General features: G+C 44.8%; 1 non-coding gene across 1 annotated transcript; it reads left to right on the top strand.

Annotated features, from left to right (window-relative positions):
* Positions 1 to 4,138: 4,138 nt before the first annotated feature.
* Trnas-cga (transfer RNA serine (anticodon CGA)) lies at positions 4,139 to 4,220 on the top strand. Its single transcript has one exon. It is a non-coding gene; the product is annotated as a tRNA-Ser (tRNA).
* Positions 4,221 to 15,182: the final 10,962 nt, after the last annotated feature.

Consider the following 15,182-nt stretch of genomic DNA (forward strand, 5'->3'; position numbering starts at 1 on the left):
TTTCTTCAGTAGTTCCTCTGGAAACTCCTTACAGAATTCCGTCTGTTGTTACTCTGAAAATTCAATCAGATACTCTCTTACGAATTTAAATAAATACCATTCCATTAAGATTCCGGAGAAAATCTTAAAGAAATTACCTAAGGAATTCCCAAAAATCAAGGTCTTTTCCAAAGAAGTTTCACAAAAAAATTGCCGAAATATTTCAAAAACAAATTCCCTAATACGTTTGCGAAGGCACCCTAGAGGAATAACCGAAGAATTTTCCAAAGGAATTGCTACTAAAATTACATAAGGGAATACTGAAGAATACCATTGCGGAAAAAAATTCCAAAAAGAACACCGAATAAGTTGTCGAAGGCACTTCCGAAAGAATTCCAAATGAAGTTTTCTAAAAAAGCCCTGAAGAAATTGCTCGATCATTTACAAAGGAATTTTCTGTGAGTTTTCTAAAGGAATTGAAGAAAAAAATACCAAATGAATTGCTAGATAATCACAATCAATTTGTCGACGGAAATGCGGAAAGAAATCAATAAGAAAAAGTTTTTCGCGATTCTTTTAGCGATCTGTGCGGCACTACGCCACCCGGGCAGTTATTCCGCGAGTGAAAAGTAGATCCCTGTGAAGTCCCGTGCCGTATTTTCCTAACGATGCGAACTCTTTTGACGTCGATGGTTGGGTTGGTGTTCCGCCCGCCACACTCGGTTAGGAGAAAATAATTGAAAGGGTCCACGGGCGATCAATTTAAATTTGGTGAGAACGTTTCATGCTTCTTTTTAATGTGCCATTATTACATTCATATATACAACTAAATAGTTCATTAAATCTCGGAGCGATTGGTACGGTATGTCCACGCATCCTTCCTCCCCTGTAGATTCTAGAAGTGATCCGATTTGAAATATTTAAGAGCTTATGGAAATCGAATCATTTCAAAGAATCATCTTTGCGGTAAACGCTACGCAGTAGGCCTGGCCGCTTTGACGCTTGTGTCATATCATCGATATGCTGCAAGCATCAATACTGACAAGAAAAATGATCGGGTGTAATCTAACCCGATTATTTTCCAGGATGCTTTCTTGTACTGGCTGCGTATGTGTTAGATTAGATTAGATTAGAAATGCGGAATCAATAAGAAATTACCGGATGAAATTTTAAAAGTATTTGTCAAAAAATCTCAAAGGAAAATTGTAATAAATTTCCAGTATAATTGCTGAACAAGTACTCAAATGAAATATGCGTTGAAAAAAAGGCAGATATAAAAACAAATAATTTGCGAAGAGAACTATGGAAGAAATCCCACAGCAATCAAAAAATCCAAATAAAAATTCTAAAAGAGTTCCCTGAAGGATTTCCAAACAAATTGAGAAGAAATTTCCGCTGGTGTTACCAAAGAAATTTCTCAAATTATTTTCCAAAGAAATACAAAATCGCAGCACGTAGCAGCAGTGCCGGATTTAGGGGGGGGGGGGGGGCAGCGGGGCCAGAGCCCCGGGCCCCCACATTTTAGGGGCCCCCAAAAAATTCGACTTCTCGAAAAAAAAATGCGAAGCAAGAAAAAAAAGTAGTGCAAGAAATTTCTCTTGAGTTGAATTTTTCCTTAAGAACTTCGAATTACTGTCCACTGGCAAGATGTTTGTGATACGATGTGATTCTTTTGAGTAAGACTGCAAATATTTGAAATTTTAAATTTAGCTTCCAAAATTTATTAACATTTATTTTTTGTTGTGTATTTGCCTTAAAAAAATCACCGGATATTCTGAAAAAAGTTTTCGACTGAAATCCAGAGGATCTCCAAACCTCTATGAATTACAGAGTAATAAAGTTCCTGCTAAATTTGTTTGTTTTTTCTGTTTACAGTTTTTGAAAACATTTTGAAGAATTTTCTACAAAGTTCCTGAAAGAATCAATTTTTTTTTATGTTCGAAAGTAAGAAGTTCAAACTTGAGTTTAATTTTACTTGGACTGCTTGCGACTTATTTAAATCGGAGAACACCAATTTTTTTTAGAGGTTGCATGAATTTAAGGCAGATTATTGTGAAGAGTTTCACTCAGAATTTTTCGAGTATATGTTCGGGTTTTCCGCTAAAATTTTTGTAAGAAATTTAATAGAAAACTCTATTGGCAATTGAATCGAAAATCCCATTAGGAACTTATCATAAATTTCCTCTAAAATTTATTTAGTATTTTCTATTAGAATATTCTATTTGATGCCAGAGTAATGTGGAAAGGTCACCGAGATCTTACCTAATAGTCACGTTAGACCAAGTTTTTGTTAAGTGTACATTCTCCGGAGATTGCAGCAGAGATAAACTCTCTTTGGATTTTATAAAAACGACAACACCGTTTTCAAATTTCTTGAACATGTCAACTATTAATTCTTCTTGCAGCTTCTCTGTGAACTCTGGCTTACAATGCGGCGAAAGCACTCTTAAATAGATTTTTTTACTTTATATAACTTTCATTTATTATTGCTTTCACGCTTTCAAGTCTGTTATAAATAATTCAGTGGATATTTACATTTTTGCTAGTTCTGCTTATTGTTCTAGATTTACATTTGCAACTACATTTATACCTTTATTCACATATTTGTAAAAAAAGATTAATATTTTTCTATTTGTTTTAAATGGTATATGGTAAATTTTATCTTTTTTGTAATGGGCCCCCACAACGCTGTGGCCCCGGGCCACCACATATGTAAATCCGGCCCTGCGTAGCACCTAGAACAATTTTCGTGAAAATCCATCGCCCAGTTCACTCTACCATCACCTGGTGGAAATGTTGCTACACTGAGGCACTAGTGTAAAATATTAAACGAAAAGAAAAGCGATGCGTGCGCCTCTGGTTGTGAAACCTACAACTATGAAGATTCAAAATTATCGTTAAAAGAGTGGTCGATGGAAATTTCGCAAGTGTTACGTCTATTTGTCTGTGGTATCCTTCTAAGTGGTATTGAATGCGAGATATTCTACAACTACTGACAAAAGAAGTGCTATCTGACATGGTGCCCTGTGTAGCAGATTCCCGGTGGCCAATGATCTCGGAACCACTGTTCGAACAAATCAACACGTTCTTGAAGAAATTATCTTTTAAATTGGTACAAAAATCGTCATTCTATAAGAGTTTGAATTTCTGGGTCATAATGACCCCAATGCATTATTCGTAACTTTTTTTGTAATGCCCGAAGAAGGTTAAAGCAGGAGGTGTTCCATAGGAAATTTCATCTACTTTAAATTCCCTAGGAAACGATAAATAGAATAAAAATTGATAACTTAGTCTCTTATTAAGCTATCATTAAGCATTCTACAGTTAACAAATAAATAGTATATTGGGATAACATTTCCCACTAGATCTCGCACTTTTCTTTGTTTTTTATTTATGTGTATTTTAACATAACGCTAATTCTACACTTATAGATCTTATAGATCCTAGCTACGCCATTGTCTCTGCCCTGGCAACCAGTGCGGCATGAAGAAGCGTGTCGCGAGCAGCGCCATTGTCGCATTTTATTTTAATTTTGGCTTCTTTCCTTCAATTTTTAATGCAATCCACTTGTCGAGTTTTTCTGCGACAAAGTTTGGCTTTGGCGACGTTAACCCCACATTGCATATGGAACCGAGGAGGCCCGGAGCGAAAACTTTCAATTTTCCTCCACGACACGGAGTGCGATGGATGGAAACTGAATGAAGTGCGCGGTCGGATGGATGAGTCGTTTAAAATCTTGAACGACTGCGTGTCAATCGTCGTCGCCATCATCGCTCAATGACGCGCCATAAATTCATATGTCCCGCTGCTTCAGACTAAGCGTATATGTAGAATTTGCCGAAAGCATCTGTGCGAGGAAGTTTTAGTGCGAGTTATAAAAAGTGATCTTATCTTGCGGCTAAGCGCGGTGGCGCTATCAGCAGTTGGTGGGGTAATATGAATGAGCAAATAAAGAAAGAAAAAAAAGTCGCTGCTCCATTCATCAACCCCGTGTATGGGAGATGTGAATGTTGACAATACGTGTATTCATCCCTCGTGTGGCTACCTACTTGTGAGTAAACAACTTGGTAATTAAATTATCATGTCGTTTACATGCCTGTGTGATGTTGATTTAGCCACACGTTGCGTGGAGGGAACAGGGATTTCTTTTCAATGTGAAGCAGTCGTGGCCGAGTGGTTAAGGCGTCTGACTCGAAATCAGATTCCCTCTGGGAGCGTAGGTTCGAATCCTACCGGCTGCGAAGTTTTTTTTTTATGTTTTGGTGAAGCACAAAACATATTTATACAAGTGATGGTATGATTGAACAGATAAATATTTCTTTCTATATAGGTTTACAGGGTGTACAACATATTTAACAAGTACACAAAAGGCGAATATAATCAATACAAATCAAACACAACTGCGAAAAAGAAATAATATTGAAGAAAAACAAAATCATAATAGGAACAAAAGCGAAGTGGTAAAAAAGTAGAAAGAGGAAACAAAAATGATACAGATAGTAGAACTTTCAATAGAATAAAAAACCCTAATTAATCCACGTAGCGATGATGGCGCCTTCCTCGTGCCTTCGAAAACACATTTCAACAAAACTCAAGTGACATGTAGATGATTATCGCACTTTCATACGTTAAACATAAATCCATTACATGGCACCAGAAATCATATCGTTTATGTAGCTTTGATGTATGCGCCTATATGTCTTAAGGACATATATGAGCGAATCCAAAGATGGCCGTCACAATGGCTGCCTTACAAACCGAAAGCACGGATCTCGTCATCTAAACAACAAACAGAGCTGCAAAAGCAATGAGTAGCCTTGCTCACTCGAGATAAACATTGAGTAGCAATGCGAGTCAAAAATGCACCTGGATGCTCTCCCATTTCACCATAACAAAAAGCCGTTATCTTGAACTTTGAGTCACCATTTTTTGAAGTCCACAGTTCGTCCCTATATTAAATAAACCCATATGACACGGATTTAGAGCTTAAAAAGCCATTTAACAGCCACCATCTTGAATTTGGAGCCATCATCTTGGTATTTGGGCTACCATTTTGCATATTGCGGTCACCATTTTTGACTCCAGACATCTCCCCTATACCAAATATGCCCATATTACATGCAGTTAGGGTATAAAACTGCTTTAAACAGCCACCGTATTGAATTTGGAGCCGCCACTTTGGATTTTAGATCGCCCTCTTGGAAATTGTGGGCACCATTTTTGGACTCCGGATATCTTCCTTATACCAAATATACCCATTTTTCATAGGTTTAAGGCCTAAAACTCCATAAAACAGCCTCCATCTTGATTTGAAGCCATCATTTTGAATTTTAGACCGCTATATTGGATATTTTGGACACAAAATATACCCTTCTTGCATGGTTTTAGGGCCTAAAACTCCGCTATACAGCCGCCATCTTGAATTTAGAGCCGCCACTTTGTATTTTAGACCGCTATCTTGGATATTCAGGTTGCCATTTTTGAACTCCGGACACCTTTCCCATACAAATTATAACCATATTGCTTGGTTTTAGGGTCAAAAACTCCACTTTACAACCACCATCTTGAATTTGGAGCCGCCGTCTTGGATATTCAGGTCACCATTTTTGGACTCCGGACATCTTGCCCATACAAAATATACTCTTATTGCATGGTTTTTGAGCCAAAAACTCCACTAAACAACCGCCATCTTGAATTTGGAGCCGCCATCTTGGATTTTAGAGCGCCATCTTGAATGTTCAAGTCGCCATTTATGGTCTCCAGACATCATCCCCTTAACAAATATACCCATACTGCATGGTTTTAGAGCCTTAAACTCCATTAAACAGCCGCCATCTTGAATTGGAGGGGCCATATTGGATTTTAGACCGCCATCTTGGATATTATGGTCGCCATTATTGGACTCCAAACATCTTCCCCATACGAAATATACCCATTTTGCATGGTTTAGGGCTTAAAACTCCATTATACAGCCGCCATCTTGAATTTGGAGCCGCCATTTTGGATTTTAGACCGCCATCTTGAATATTGGACCGACATCGTAGAATTTTCTGTCTCCTGTGTTAAGGACAAACGTATTGAAATCCCGCTTCAGCAGTGCATCACAACTTCAGACGCACAAATCTCAAGAAGCAAGCTTCAAACAACAGTGCATTTTATTACTCTGTTCTTGCTCACTTGTAATAAGCTTAAAATAAGAAGCTAAGGTGCGCTGGCTTTGTTTACGAAGAGATTTGTGCTTTCGAAATCGTGAGTAGGTGCCAAAGTCGGCCATTGTGGCGGCCATTTTGGGATTCTAACAAGTCTGCACACTTAATTCAGATTGCCGGGATATCAGCATTTTTCCATTCTTTTGCCGAGATTTGCACAGCCGAGTAATCAGCAAACAACAATTTTGCTGAGATCTCAGCAATTTTGACAGTTCATTGCTGAGCTTCGGCAATCGTTTTGCTGAGAGTCAGCTAACAAATGTCACTTTTTGCTGGGATATCAGCTGATAGTTTTACTGAGCAGACGGCTGTGCGCGTTTTTGCCGAGCCCGCAAATCTGTTTTGAGTGTGTGTCCTTAAGGACAGACTTGTTAGAGTCCCAACATGGCCGCCACAATGGCCGATTTTGGCACCTACTCACGATTTCAAGGGCACAAATCTCTTCGTAAACAAAACCAGCGCACCTGAGCTTCTCATTTTAAGCTAATTACAAGTGAGCAAGATCAGAATAATTAAATGCATTGTTGTTTAAAGCTTGCGTCTTGAGATTTGTGCGTCTGAAGTTCTGATGCACTATTGAAGCGGGATTTCAAGACGTTTGTCCTTAATATCCGCACAAAATTTGTCAACCATTCTGAAGGTTACAAAAATCGCCGCATGATGGGGCTTGGTCGGGGACTTGGTTCAGTTTATATGTGGCCAGTTCTACCGGTGCCGGTCCGGATCACTCAAATGGCCATAACTCCGGAACGCCTTGACCGATCTGGACCATTTTTAATAGCAAATAATGCGGGTTCGATTCGAGCTATAATCCGAAAAAGCCAATGGGAAGTGCCTTAAAAGTGAGTGACCTTTTTGTACACAGACATACATACACACATACAGACATCATCTCAATTCGTCGAACTGAGTTGATTGGTATATGTGACTTGACCCTCCGAGCTTCCTATCGAAAATTCGTTTTTTGAGTGATCATATAGCCTTTCAGTACACTTTGGTGTACGAGAAAGGCAAAAAAATCAGGAAGCTTATAAAAATAATAAACTTTAAACAAATGCCGATCGGTTTAAAAGGATTACTCGTCGTAATGAAATTTGTGCGAGATATCAAAAAATCCGATGCAAATTCTGTAAAAAAAACAAGTAAAGCAGTAAATCAACTGTTTGTTTGTTTATTGCACTTACCAAAAACAAGCTAAAAAAAAGGTTATTAGCACCGTTTAAGTTGGGTGCGCGGTTAAGAAGAAGAGCAAAATGAGGTCTCAGGAAAATCTAAGATAGAAAGAGTTTCCATGGGGTTTCGAAGGCGTTGCAAGGGGTCTCAGGGACATTTCAGGGAATTTCAAATGTTTCAGAAGCTTTCAGAGAGTCTCGGGGGCATTTCAAGAGATTTAGGGGAGTTCCAAGGTTCAGGATTCAGACGTTTCAGTAGTTTTGAGAGTCTCATGCGGTTTCGGAAAGTTTTAGAGGCGTTTCAGGTAGACTGAATGGTGTTTCGAGAGAGGGGAGGGGGTTCTCAAGAGGCATCTGCGCAATTCAAGGGGACGCTGAAGCACGGGGGAATGGTTGGGGTCGCTGTGTCCAAGAAGTTTTCAGGGGAATCTCGTTTGACGGGGTTTTAGAGGGATTTTGTGGGCATTTGAGAGGGCCTCGGGGGATTTCAATGGGGTCTCAGAGGGTCTAAGAGCCGTTCTAGGGGGTATCGTGATCGTTTCAGGAGGTCTCTGTTGGTTTGGGGGGGTTTCAATTGCGTTTTGGAGGTTTTAGGGACATTTCATGCATATTCTGCAGGTTCAGGGAGTCTCAGAGTTGTTCAGGGAGGTTTCAAGGGGTTTTTAGGGGATTCCAGCATTATAGTGGGTCTTGGGGTTTCAGAAGGTTTCAACCGTTTCAGAAGATTTCAAGGAAAACAAAGGATCGTTACAGGGACTTGTCAAGGTTTCAGGGGATTCCGAGGACCTTTCAGAGGCGTTTCAGGGGTGTCAATGACTTTTCAGGATACTTCAGGAGGTTTTAGGGGCGTATCTGAGAATTTCAGTGGGGCTTCAGGGGTTTCAGGGGTCTCATAAGTTTTTCGACGGTATTATACTGGCACCTCTTTTATGCACATGGCTGGTCGTCCTCTCTCTCTCTCTCTCTCTCTCTCTCTCTCTCTCTCTCCTCTTCTTGGCGTAACGTCCTCACTGGGACAAAGCCTGCTTCTCAGCTTAGTGTTCTATGAGCACTTCCACAGTTATTAACTGAGAGCTTCCTCTGCCAATGACCATTGTGCATGTGTATATCGTGTGGCAGGCACGAAGATACTCTATGCCCAAGGAAGTCAAGGAAATTTCCTTTACGAAAAGATCCTGGACCGACCGGGAATCGAACCCGTCACCCTCAGCATGGTCATGCTGAATACCCGTGCGTTTACCGCCTCGGCTATATGGGCTATATGGCTGGTCGTGCATAAATTAAAAATGTGAATAAATTAAGAAAAACCATAAAAAGAAGGAAATTTGTGCTTAGATTAAATTTGGGCTTCAATAAGGGAATGTAGTTCGCGAGGACAGGTCTTGCTCCTGGGCATTTGAGGTGGGGCTAAGGGGTTTGTCAGAAAGAGCCCAAAAAAGAGGGCTCCAATGGGCTTTAGAGAAGTTTAAGGGGGTTGTTTCAGGTATTTCAGGAGCCCTTTAAGGGTTTGGTTGATGTTTAACCCTGTAATATCCAAATTTTTGATTTTGATCTAAATATCATTTTTCGTCATCTAAAATCGATTTAAACATGTTTTGGAAGATGATTCTTTTTCATTCTCGATTTCGTGAATTTCAGTTTTTGAATTTTCTAATTTTTATTTTTGAACATCCCCACACTTTTATATTTTTCCTGAAAGCCAATTTGGGGAACGGAATTTTTGAGATAAAAACATTTTGAGATTTTATGATTATTGTTGAAATATTTTTATTTTAAATTTTTTTCATGGAAAATTTTATTTTCAGTGTAATTTTAAGGAAAATAATTTTAGAGTGTATTTGATTCCCTTAAACTGTTAAACAAGGATAGAATGATTTGGGAAAAATTTAAAATATGTTAATTGTAGCGATTCAATACAAAATAAACAATGACTTCTAAAAGGTGACTAAAACATCAATTTTTCAATGATCAAAAAATATGTAAATACGCTTTAAAATACACCTAAAACTATTTTGAGATATACAGAACAGTCCTAAATATCAGCCAAAAATATAAAAAAAAAGATTTTCCACGAAACAAATATTACAAAAATGCTCAAACTATACCCCGTCTAAAGGCGGGATTGGGTATTAGAGGGTTAAATGGGACGGGGAATTCATGGGCATTCCAATAGTATTAAGGGCATTTAATGCACATTTCAAGGGGTTTTAAGTGCAATTCAGGGGCTCTCAGGAGACTTTAAAGGGCGTAACGAGGAGTTTTAGGGGCGTTTCAAAGCATTTCAAAATCATTTCAGAAAGTTTCATGAGATTTCAGGAACATTTTAAAAGCGTTCCTAGAGATTCGTTTGATAGAATTTCAAGTGGTTTTGAGGCGCGATTCAGAGGATTTCTGGAGCCTAATCATGGCGTTCTAAGGGGTTTCATAGACATTTCAAACTAATTATGATGATTTCAAGAGCGTCCCAATGAGGTTTTAGGGGCGTTTCGAGGCATTCCAGATCTGGGTCGTATTTTTTTTTTTTTTTTTTTTTTCCTTCTAAACCATAGGGGGATAATCTGCTCAACAGACACCCTAACAGAAGGTTAGGGTAGTGTAGGTCTGACAGGCCGTCTTCTACAACAAAAGTAAAATCCAGGACTACTCTCTCCTCGTACCCACTAAACCATTCCTATGGTCGCCAAACCCTACGTCTCTCCGGAACCACCAAGAAGGTATTGCTTCAGAGAGGGGCTAGTGCACATCGCACCCACAAGGTTAGCTGCGTAGCCTGCAGCAACGAACATCGATGACTCGCTTTGGAGAGTCCATCACGGTAGCATGCTGGCGCTTAGCCAGTTTCCCGAGTGGTCCTCGCCACTCCCTTTGTCCTCGGAAGGCGGGCAGAGTCAACCCCGCCCGCGCCCTACTGCTGAGCGGACATCAAGAACTGATGCCCACATGCAACCCGATCTGACCTGCCCGCAAAGGAAGGGTATCACTACCCTTCAGGCCCTATCAGATGCATCCGTAGGTTGCTGACGGCAGGGTCTCCACCTGCCCCGACCCTTGCCGGGGACCCCTTTCCAACCGCGGGCTTGGATCCAACCCAGTAGACCGACGCCACGACAGCACCGCTACCGGGACTTCCTCTCCGCGGCCACTTAATCGTTGTAAGGGTCGATCTCGACCGCAGGGCACCGGTATGACCTACGAAGCCGACTCCGAACCCCTGGACCACCTCTTGTACTGCATCTGGACTAGCCATTCTCCGAGTCCACGCGCCACCTCCTCTGTAGCTCCCAGACGATGTGGGTAATAGCCGTTGAAACGGCGTTCCAGCCAAACTCATCCCTACACATCCTCTGGACCAAGTTGTCCGGAGTTGTGTCCTCCCCGCATGTGGCAAGCATGCGGTCACGCATTGTGCGAAAACGCGGGCACACGAACAAAACGTGTTCCGCCGTTTCCTCTAAACCATTGCACACTGGGCATTCGGGAGAATCCGCATGCCCGAAACGGTGTAGATACTGTCGGAAGCAACCATGACCTGTAAGGACCTGTGTCAGGTGGAATGAAACTTCCCCATGGCGCCTATTAATCCAACTATCTACCCTCGGTATCAACCTATAGGTCCACCTTCCTTTGGTGGAACTGTCCCACGCGCGCTGCCATTTGACCATAGAGGCCATCCTGACAGTCCTGCGTATGCCTCTTGTGCCGCGCATTTCGAAGCACTCCATGTCCTCACTGATAAGAATGCTGATAGGCACCATACCAGTAATGACGCAGAGAGCGTCGTGTGACACGGTACGGTACGCGCTCGCAACCCTCAGGCACATAAGCCTGTAAGTACTTTCCAGCTTCCGTCGGTAGCATTTAGTACTTAGCGCGGTGCCCCACGCCGGGCCGCCATACCTAAGTATGGATGTAGCAACACTAGCCAGAAGCTTGCGCTTACTGGCGTACACCGCAGAGCTATTGGACATCATCCGGGACAGTGCCGCAATAGCTGTGGAGGCTCTTTTACAGGCATAATCGACGTGGCTACCGAAGGTAAGCTTATCGTCGATCATCACGCCCAAGTGTTTGACGGAGCGCTTTGACAGGATAGTACAGTCTCCTACACTGATCTCCGTCTGCTGCTCCGACTTCAGGTTGTTAACAACCGTCACCTCTGTCTTGTGGTGAGCCAGCCCCAGTTTCCTGGACCGCATCCACGCCTCCACAACCTTGATCGAGTGGTTGGTAGTCAACTTTACCTCCTCGATCGTTTCACCGTAGACTTCGAGCGTAATGTCGTCGGCAAATCCGACAATCACCACTCCCACTGGATACTCTAACCTCAACACCTCGTCGTACATGACATTCCATAACACCGGACCCAGGATGGAACCTTGCGGGACTCCTGAGGTTATGTGAAAGCACTTCCGACCCACCTCCGTGTCGTAGACTAGTACACGATTCTGAAAGTAACTTCCGAGAATCTTGTACAGGTACTCCGGTATCCCCAGACGCAAGAGCGCATCGGCAATAGCAGACCAGCTAGCGCTATTAAACGCATTCCTTACATCCAGAGTCACTACCGCGCAAAAGCGAATTCCCCTCCTCTTAGGCTCAAGTGCTTTCTCGGCGGTTTTTGTAACCGACAAGATAGCGTCTACGGTGGACCTCCCCTTCCGGAAGCCGTACTGGTTACTCGAAAGACCATTTTCGCCCTCGGTGAACCGCAACATTCTATTGAGGATGATCTTTTCGAGCACCTTCCCCGCCGTGTCAATCAAGCATATTGGTCTATATGCCGACGGGTCTCCGGGTGGTTTCCCCGCCTTTGGCAATAGTACCAGGCTCTGCCTCTTCCAAGCTTCTGGGAAAACTCCCTCGTCCAGGCATTTCTGCATAGCAGACCTGAACATCTCGGGAGCCTCTGCAATAGCTACTTTTAAGGCCAGGTTCGGAACTCCGTCCGGACCTGGGGCCTTACCTACGCTAAGGGACTTAGCTATCCCCGCAAGTTCCACATCGGTGACCCTTTCCTCCTCGCCAGCCCCAGTCCCCGGCTGTCCTACGAAAGGAGGCCAAGGACTAGGATCATGACGCGGAAAAAGTCCTCCAATGATCCCCTCCAACATCTCTGGAGATTGCTCTGTAGGAGCCATCACACCTCTCGTCTTGGCCATAACGATCCTGTAGGCGTCACCCCACGGGTTCGTATTGGCACTTTGACAGAGACCCTCAAAGCAGGCCTTTTTGCTTGCTCTTATCTCGGTCTTAAGCGCGGCTTTTGCAGCGGCGAACACCACCCGCCGTTCGTTTCGCTCTTCCTCTGATCGTGCTCGCTGCATCCGCCGCCTAGCCCGTAGGCAGGCGCGGCGCAGGTCCGCAATCGCGTCGGTCCACCAGTAAGCCGGTGGCCTCCCATTTCTAGGGTGGACTCGCCTAGGCATGGTCGCATCACACGCACGTGAGAGCACCGCTACCAGCTCGTCGCCGTCTAAACCGATTAAGTTTCGCTCACGGCGGAGCGCCTCCCTAAATACCCCTTCGTCGAAGTATGATGTCTTCCACCTGCGAGGGCTTGGCCTTGGCCTAGCCGCCTCTTCTTCTATCCGCTGTCTGCTGTTATTGTAGTCGATACTGTAACGAACCGCCAGGTGGTCGCTGTGAGTGTAGCCATCATCTACTCTCCAGTTCGAACTACTTGTTAGGCCAGGACTACAAAAGGTCACGTCAATAATTGACTCCGCTCCGTTTCGACTAAAGGTACTCTTGGTACCGACATTAGCCAAGTCGACATCTAAGATGGCCAGTGTTTCTAGCAGGATCTGACCCCGCTGGTTCGTGAAACGGCTTCCCCATTCCACGGCCCAGGCATTAAAGTCGCCCGCTATTACCACCGGCCTTCGCCCTGTTAGCACGGTCGTTAAGCGGTCCAGCATTTGCGTGAACTGCTCGATCGGCCACCGCGGAGGCGCATAACAGCTACAGAAGAAGACCCCGTTTACTTTGGCGACCACGAAGCCCTCATAGGTAGTAGACACCAACTCCTGAACGGGGTATTTACCCGTCGTCCATATCGCCGCCATTTTTCTGGTCCCATCCGCGACCCAGTTGCCGTTGCCGGCGGGTACTCGGTATGGGTCCGATATGATGGCGATATCCGTCTCCCACTCAGAAACTGCCTGACAAAGCAGTTGCTGAGCCGCATCACAGTGGTTCAGGTTCAGCTGCGTTACCTGCACTGTGATTTGTTGTTCACTGCGGCTTTCTTAAAGGCCGGGCACCCTGGACCACCCATCGCATGTCTGTTTTTCGAGGTTTTCCCGGTACAGATCATGCAGATGGGCGGACTCGTGCAGCTTTGGGCCTTATGACCTTCAGCGCCGCATCGCCTACACAGTTTGCGCCTGTCGGGGCCTTTGCAGTCCCACGACTTGTGTCCTGGTTCCAGACACCTGAAGCAAACCTCTGGTGGCTCGTGGAATGTCAGGTGACATACACACCAGCCCACCTTTATCCGCCCTACTTTAACGGACTTTTTAACGTCCGCCACAGGTAGCTGAACCAGAGCTATCTGTGTCCCTGCTGGCCCTTTCCGCAGCCTGACGGCTGTGGCGGCCACCTGAACATCGCACTGTTGCCGCAGTGCCGTGACGAGCTCTTCCGCTTCGGTGATCTCGTCTAGGTCTTTGACCTTCAGAGTCGCCTCATGCGTAAGAGCCCTCACCTCCACTCCATCACCAAGGACCTCTTCTGCCAGCCTCTTGTAGGCGGCGCCCTTGTGATCCTTCTCGCGCTTAAGCTCCAGGATCATTTCGCCCGTACGAGTACGTCTGATACTGCGTACGTCGGCTCCAAGACCCTCAAGCTTGGCGTCGCACCTCATCGCCTTCAAGACGTCCGAGTATTTCGACTGTTCGGTCTTGATGACGATAGCGTCACCTTTTTCGCGCCTGGCACCTGCCTTCCTACGCCTTGGTTTGGCGACCTGCACTTCTGCCTGCGGATTCCCCTTCTTCTTCCTCTTCCGCTCTACCTTTGTCCAAGGAGGGTCCTCTCCTTGGATCGCCCTGCTCTGTGGCTGCTGAGGGCCCACCATTGGTCGCAACCCCTTGTTCCCATCATTCCGGGACGGGCCGGCCTTTTCAGGCCCACCCTTCCCAGCTTTCCGGGAACCCTGGCTGGGGTCCGACTTTCCGGCATAACCACCGGCTTTCGGGGTTATTATACGCCTGGCCTTGCGGGCACCGCCAGACAGCTCCTCACCTGACGGCTGCCTCGCCCGCTTCTGCGAATGCTTGTCACGTTTGTCACGAGCATTCGCTTCCACACTCTTCGGACTACCCGCGAAGGAGAAGGCCTCCGTTTGCGTAAGCTTAGACGCTTTCTCCTTTGCGGGTTCCGCCGCTGCCGCAGCCAGCAACGCGACCGCGTGCTCCTGCTTGGCCTCATCAACTGACGCTCTAAGCCGAAGCAAGGCCGTTTTCAGGTCCTTACTTATATTCGACTTAGTTGTCGCGAAGTCAATAATTTTGCCAAGCTGCCGCTCAGCTACCTCCAATGCGGGCCGTCCTTTTCCTGCTACTTGGCTGATGGCCCTCAGCAACCATGCTCCGTCCATAACCTCCGCCGGCTGGCTTGCCGTGGAGTGGACAGGAGCTCCCACGCTTGAGCTGCGTAAGCAGCTTCCAGCACCTGACTCCTCGCTTCTCCTTGTTGGAGACCGCATCAACCCGCTTCTTGCGAAGGGGTTGATCGCACCACTACTACCTGTTGCACTTGATTTCGAAATTTGTTTACTCATATTTGATTCCCACGAGTCGCACGAGAAAGAATGTCCACC

The sequence above is a fragment of the Aedes albopictus genome, chromosome 3 (assembly GCF_035046485.1).
Source record: "Aedes albopictus strain Foshan chromosome 3, AalbF5, whole genome shotgun sequence".
Classification (NCBI taxonomy): Eukaryota; Metazoa; Arthropoda; class Insecta; order Diptera; family Culicidae; genus Aedes; species Aedes albopictus.